Below are 6,795 nucleotides of genomic sequence, written 5' to 3'. Positions count from 1 at the left end.
GAGAGTGGGAGAGCCAGAGAAGGCTGAGACAACTTCCATAAAAGCTTGGGAAGCAGAGCAGATAAAACCCGTGTGCTACCGCAAGAGCAGATGGGGAAGCAACATTCCAGAAATGGAGGGGAAATGAATGAAATCTCAGGTCCCAGAGGAGAAAGGCAACTAAAGGCTGACCTTTCCCCTCCCAGCTGGCCTGGAATGCTGGCTCAGAAGAAAAGGAAGGGTCGGGGGTTTCATTTCTTAAGCCGATGTCTCAGCAATGATAGTGAAGACAGCCCAGCTGGCTTTTGAAGATGAGGAGGGGAGTGAGAAAGGTAACAGTGGCCTGTGGGGAGTGTTGAGGGTGGGGGGGGGGGGGAGGGAAATGGACTTCTGAACCAGCACCTGGCAGCTTGGGTGGAAGGACTCTAAGCGTTGAGGTCCACAGACCAAGCAGAGATCTGGAAGGGCAACAAACACAACTTTGGGGGAAAGGCAGCAGAGTGGGGAGGGGTTCTCCCTTCTGAATCTGAGGAGGGGATTTCACCCTGAGGACAGCTGAGCAGGAGGGCCAGGATGGCCACCAGCAATGCCAGGAAATGCGTGTGGTATCCACCTGACTTCCAGCAACAATTTCTGCAAAGATTGTGACAGCGTGAGCATGTGTCCCTTCACCTCTGCTCTAAAAATGCCATTAGATAAATGCCTGTTTTATCAGCACTATGTGAGATTGGCTTTGTTTGTGGAATTCTGCAAGACAACTTGCAGTCATGGGAACGTCTATGTGACCCAAGGAGAAGCAGGCCCTTCTCTGAGGCCCCAGGGCCCTGGGGTTTGGAACATTTCCTTGGAGATTTTGTGAAGGGTGAAATGGGAGAGAATGTTTACCTTAGAGTAAGGTCGGGGAGCAAGAATACCTGTCCTCGCAAAGGTCCTTCCAGCTGGACTAAGCATCAAACTGACATGGATGGACCAATAGGAGAAAATCAAATTTAATAGCATACATACAGGGAATCCACACAGACATGGAAATTCCAAAGACAGGCCAAATGAGGTCTGTATGCCATCCTGAGGTGAGGAGAAGGGGTAGGAGTCTGGGACTTTGAAGGGAAAAAATGCAGTTGACAGGGCAGTAAGAAAAGGAGCAGGTGTTTGGTACTTAGATGTCTGCCCTGCCCTACAGATGGGTCATGCAGATAAATGTATCTGTGGTAATAACCATTATTCTGGGAAAGATTTCCAATCTAGATTCTCCTATGCAGCTCAGGGAGGAGCAAGGAGTTCCTCTTGACCTAGAGGGTCTCGACTGCTTTCAGCTCAAAACAGTCTTCACACCAAAGTGGCCCATCTTGGGACAGCCTGTCTTTGGCCCTCACAGTTCCGTCCCCTGAAACTTCCTGATGGTTCACACATTAAAAGTTGAGCTGGTAGATTGTTTTGTCTCACCGAACCACTCCCCCCGAGTCTTGATAATAGGTCAGCTTAGTTGAACTCATTTCAGAAGGTGGCGTTTCTCCAAGCTAGGCCTATGGTTCAAGTAATCAGGTATTAGATAAGAGGCCTTTCTACGGAAATAAAAGAAAAGCAGCGGTTAATGATTAGATCAGATTATAAACCTGTCTCTGAGTTCTGAGCCAGCCAGCTGACAAGACTTCTAGATGTCAGTCTCCGAGCATCTTCAGACAGAGTGAAAGCAGGCCGTGGCAATGCGACAGATTCTCCTGGTTTGTAGCTCACATGTCTCTAGCAATCTGTTGAGTGGCCCATAGTGCAGTAGGTACAAAGATTGTCTAGACATGAGCCATTGTGGCAATTTCTCTGAAGTTTACACCAAGCCATCTTATATTAAGTTTGCAGGGCTTCAAGGAAGAGGGAAGTTTTAGTTCTCAAATGATTCCAAGTCAGAAAGGTGGGAGAACATTCAAAAACATTAGTTTGGAGAGTTGTAGCCTGGCACTGGAGAACACTAGAAGAAATCAGGATTTAGGCCAGCTAATAATAAATAGTGTTAAAATTTACTATTTACAAAGGTGTGTTATCAAAACATTTTCTCTATAATCACCCTCATTTTTACCAACGGTAGCCAGATTAACACTAGTTTGCAAAATAAGTCTAGTTTCCAAAAAAAAAAAAAAAAAGTGGCCTGATTATTTACACAAGTGTAGCAAGAGTAGTGGTTGACCATATAGGCTTTTAAAACTCTGCTTTGCTGGAACTTTTCATAAGGAATCTCTAGAATGAACTTTTTTAAAAAATATATTTTTTTAATGTTTATTTATTTTTGAGACAGAGAGAGACAGAGCATGAATGGGGGAGGGTCAGAGAGAGAGGGAGACACAGAATCTGAAACAGGCTCCAGGCTCTGAGCCATCAGCACAGAGCTCGACGCGGGGCTCGAACTCACGGACCGTGAGATTGTGACCTGAGCCGAAGTCGGACACTTAACCGACTGAGCCACCCAGGCGCCCCTAGAATGAACTTTGAATAGCCTCTTAAGGCCAGAAGTCAAGCCAAATACTTGCCATCTGACTTAATCTGCAATACTTACAGACTTGGGTGAATTCCTCTCTTCTCGAGGTCCCCAGAACATCCTGAGCTTCCTGCACCTGCCAGGGAGTGACCTTCTTGATTCACCTGGTGAGGCTGCTGGGACCTTTGTAAGCAATGCACCAGGCTGATATTTTCCAAGGGGTTTTATTGGCTCCATAAAGTCAGGCTTAGTTCCTTAAAGCTGTCTGTTCATATCTGAGTCTATGCACGCCTCTCTCAAATACAACATTCCAGCCAAAGCCTTTGTAATATAACTAAGGCTTCCAATCATGTCCTGTCATAAAGAGAACAGGTTCTTGTTGAACTTAGGCAAATAAATATATTGCCATAAAAATATAAGAATACTCACTGAGAATTTCTGAATTCTGGGGCATTCGGGTAGGGAGAAAAGATAAATGTTACAATTTATTCACAAAGGTATATTTTATCAAATTGCTATCAACTAGTTAGCCTAAGAGAAGTTTTCTTTTTTAAAAACTCAGCAAGGTTTCAAACAAAAAGTCATAAAAATTATAATTAACCTCCTTAGTTTATGCAGTTCCCATGTTATTATTAATTCTTATTCTGCTTGAATCCAGTTTTTTCACTAGTTCTGGATTTTTTTTTTTTTTTTTTTTTTACTTAGTTCAGTTTGATGATCTTGAGCATATCAGGAACCTGTACTCAGAGTTCTTTCCATGAATCTCCCTGAAGATGAAGCATGTTTGCAGGAAGCTTTTATAAAATCACCTGAGTAAAAGTATAATTGCCAGTAAATAATAGAAGAATTAAAAATGGCACAGTTAACGATCTGATTAGACTCGTTACAATGCAGTTGACATGGAAATTTGGTTAGCTTTGGGGCCCACAACACGTCATGCCAGGACGTCAGATTTTTAGGACTTTCATAAAAGTCCTAAACTTTTTAGAACACAGATTTAATAATTATGATAAAAAGAACACTGATTTTCATAGTTTACCTGCATAAATATCATCTAAGAGGCTTTAATATCACTGATTGGACAATGCTACCCATGTAATTTAGCACACCATAAAAGCCTAATTAGTTTAATTTCTTGCAAACCTTTTTTGGAAATGTTCTAAGGGCCCCCTGTTCAGTTAGACTGTGGTCAAAAACTTGATTTTAGAATTTGATTTTGGGAAGTATATAAAAATTGATTAAATAGGATCACAAATCATTACGAAAGAATACCTAATGATACAAATAGCCAAAATGACAATATAAGTTTTCACAGGCAAGGTTACACAGTGGTAAGCAAAACATAGCTCTTTTAATAAAGACTCCATTTTCTTAACTAATCAAAGGCCTGATAAACATAGGAAATTATTTTGGCAAAAGAGAATTATTGTTTTTTAGGCAGATAACTTAAAATCTAAAGAAAAACTTTTGTTTACAGTTTCTCATTAAGAGCAGACCAATAGTTTAAGGAAATTTAGTCCTTTTCACAAAGAGAAAACAAAATTTTAATTTTGCCTCAGTGTGTTTTTGATATTAAAATAAATTTACTTACTTAATTTATCTTGATCTTAGCCAGGACTGACCACACATAAAATTTCTTTCCAAAGATTCTTTGTCCAAAAACCTTCTGCAACTTTCTTTTTTGCATTCAGCTGTTGCCCCAAGCTTTTCCAGCTTTAAATAACTAAGTCTCACTTTAGGACAAAATTATTTTGTTTTCCCTCAACAAAGATGTGTTCTTTTTCCTCAGACTTTTTCTTACCAAAAACACATATCTTACTTTCCTTGCATACAGGGTTGTTTCCCTTAATTCCAGTCATCTTAATTACATTCATCAGAATTCTTCATGCTTAGAAACCTTAATTTTTAGTGAAAACTAAATAATAAGAAGTTGCAAATTGTCTGCCGTACCATAATTCTTTAGATTGGCAAATGTATGAATATATTTCATAATTTCTAAAAAAACATGTGTTTTTCCATAGTATTATCTTTCAATAAAGCATAAAGCATGTTTATTAACAGATCCAAATTTATTATTAGTTTTTCTGTAATAAAACAAAAGCAGATAAGTTATATTCAGTATAAAATGTTCATTATGTTATCTTATTTGGAGATGATCTAGATAATCGATGAATTTAAACTTACGGCTCAACCTAGCAAAATTTTAAAGTTTTAGGTTACCAAAGATTTTGGAAGCTATTTAAAAGTTTATCTACAAACTTTTTTGTTTATCTTACTGACATCTATTTAATTTACTTGCTCCTAAGGATTATGCCTAGACTACCCACAAAACTTCATGAAGCATTAGACAAAGTCAGCCATTATTCTAAGGTTTTGTTTTGTTTTGTTTTTTTCCCCTGGCAAATTTGGCAAGAGAGAGATAACCTGACCGTCTCTGACTTTTAGTCAACACACGCAGAATACACGTTTTCTATTTAATGCTGATAACTCTAAAGATCTATTTTAATTAAACCAACAACCTTCAACCTGCTTTCTTTTCAGATATTTTCCCAAATCATATGAACCTGAAAAACATTTAGGTTAGTTTCTAACTTTCTGAGTTTTAGAATGCCCAATCCTTACAAGTACTTGCCTTCAAACCAGCTAAAATACACCTCTTTTACAAATTAATTTTAGCAATACCACCCAGAGATAGAGAAAACATTTCACCTTTACAACATATGTGGATGCAAAAATACAAAGACAAGGTACAAACAAAATCTTTCCCAGCTTTTGCTTTTTTTTTTTTTTTTTTACTGATATTTGTGTAGCCGACATTATAGACTCAATTTCTAAATACTTCTCCCCTCCCTCCCACGAGAAACTTCTTGAAGTTTGCATTTCAAGGAATGGCTCTTAGGTTCTAGAGAAGAAGGGGTAGAAGGGAGGGAGTTTACATCACAAAGACACAGAGAAAACACCCAAATTTTTTTCCAAGGTGGATATTTAGAACCTATCTGCCTGTTCTCAGATGTGATAGTTGGGACATTAGGATCCTTTTAGCAGTTTGGATTTTAAAAGGGCCTCTTCCCTGCCACCACCCTGACTTTTTTCCTTCAATCTCAGGAGACTGTGGGCTGTATTTATATTTCAAAGGTATGATAAGATTTATCATTTCAAGGGATAGAGAAAGAATGTAAAAAAAATGTTTTTCCCTTGAGTTTCAGGGTAATTTCTATTTAAAAATTACATTTTTTCCCCTTAAAATACAGGACCATTTTGTTTCAGTATCTTGGTCTTCTATAATATTCACAAACATTCTGAGAGGAATAGGTGAGTTTTGGAGATGGGTAAAGATAGGTGGACTTTGACTTGTTTCTAAATTTCATTTCTGGTTTCGTAGAGATTTGTAAAATAAAACAGTTGTCCCTAATTCCCCAAAGACCTAGATCACAGCCTGAATATCAAAGGACTGACCCACCTTTTAAACTAAATTTGTTTCTATCAGTGAGATTTTTAACCAAAATGGGAACCAAAAGATTTATGCCTTTGTAAAGTCTGTATAAAGCATTTTAACAAAGGCCTTTTTTCTGGGTAAGCCTTTTTTCTGGCTTCTATTAGCCCTTGATTAGTGACTTTTTGCAGATTATTTCTAGAAGGGCTTGTGAGAAATTTTGGTCCTCTGTTTCCTCTGTGAAGAGAAGGTTGTGAACATAGTCAAATAGTCTTTGTGATTTCCCTCTAAATTTGGTTGTCTTCGGAAAGTAGAGGGAAAGGGCTTTACAGTTTAAAAAATCTCCCGCTGTTCAGGGAACATGAATTCTTTTGCAGTAGGCCCTCTCAGATATAACAGCAAAGGACATTGTATAGGAATGCCCAAAGCAGGTAGAGCCTGACTCCAGAGTCCTGGAAGGTAGGGAGCCTCACTGCCAGTCTCACGGGCTTTTGCTAAATTTGTTTTTCTAGCTTTCAACATTTACATGAGCAACCTGTGTTTTTAGAACCTAGAAGTGAGGGCGGAGTGTTCTCTGTAGATCTTATAGGGACAGGGAAATTAAAATAGGCAGATGAACCTGGATTTTAAGAAGAGAAATATATGTTGGATACGGACATTTATCTTTAAGTCTTATTCTAATTTCTACTTTTTTATTTTGTCAAAGGAGTCCTTCAGACTAGTTATTGTACTAATAAGACAATTGAGAGACCTTCATTTTATATACGTATACACACACACACACACACACACACACACACACACACACAGGTATATATATAATTTAAATCTAGCCAATTTAAAGGATCCATTGTCTGGCCATTGATGAGTAGGATCTATTAAAAGTTACTCAAACCAATAAGCTTTCTAATGGCTT

At 38.4% G+C, this 6,795-nt stretch overlaps 1 long non-coding RNA gene across 2 annotated transcripts in view; it reads right to left on the bottom strand.

Annotated features, from left to right (window-relative positions):
* Positions 1-944: 944 nt before the first annotated feature.
* Positions 945-6,795, bottom strand: part of LOC109265722 (uncharacterized) — a 57,274-nt gene continuing 51,423 nt past the window's right edge. For both annotated transcript variants that reach the window (XR_002079341.2, XR_002079336.2), the window contains 2 exons: positions 2,525-2,800; positions 945-1,942 (listed from right to left, as the gene is read on the bottom strand). This is a non-coding gene — a long non-coding RNA (uncharacterized LOC109265722). The remainder of the gene's footprint in view (positions 1,943-2,524; positions 2,801-6,795) is intronic.

The sequence above is a fragment of the Panthera pardus genome, unplaced genomic scaffold (assembly GCF_024362965.1).
Source record: "Panthera pardus isolate Hobbes unplaced genomic scaffold, ASM2436296v1 HiC_scaffold_26, whole genome shotgun sequence".
NCBI classification, from domain to species: Eukaryota; Metazoa; Chordata; class Mammalia; order Carnivora; family Felidae; genus Panthera; species Panthera pardus.
The sequence above is the reverse complement of the archived record's forward strand: the minus strand, read 5'-3'. Positions and strand labels throughout refer to the sequence as shown.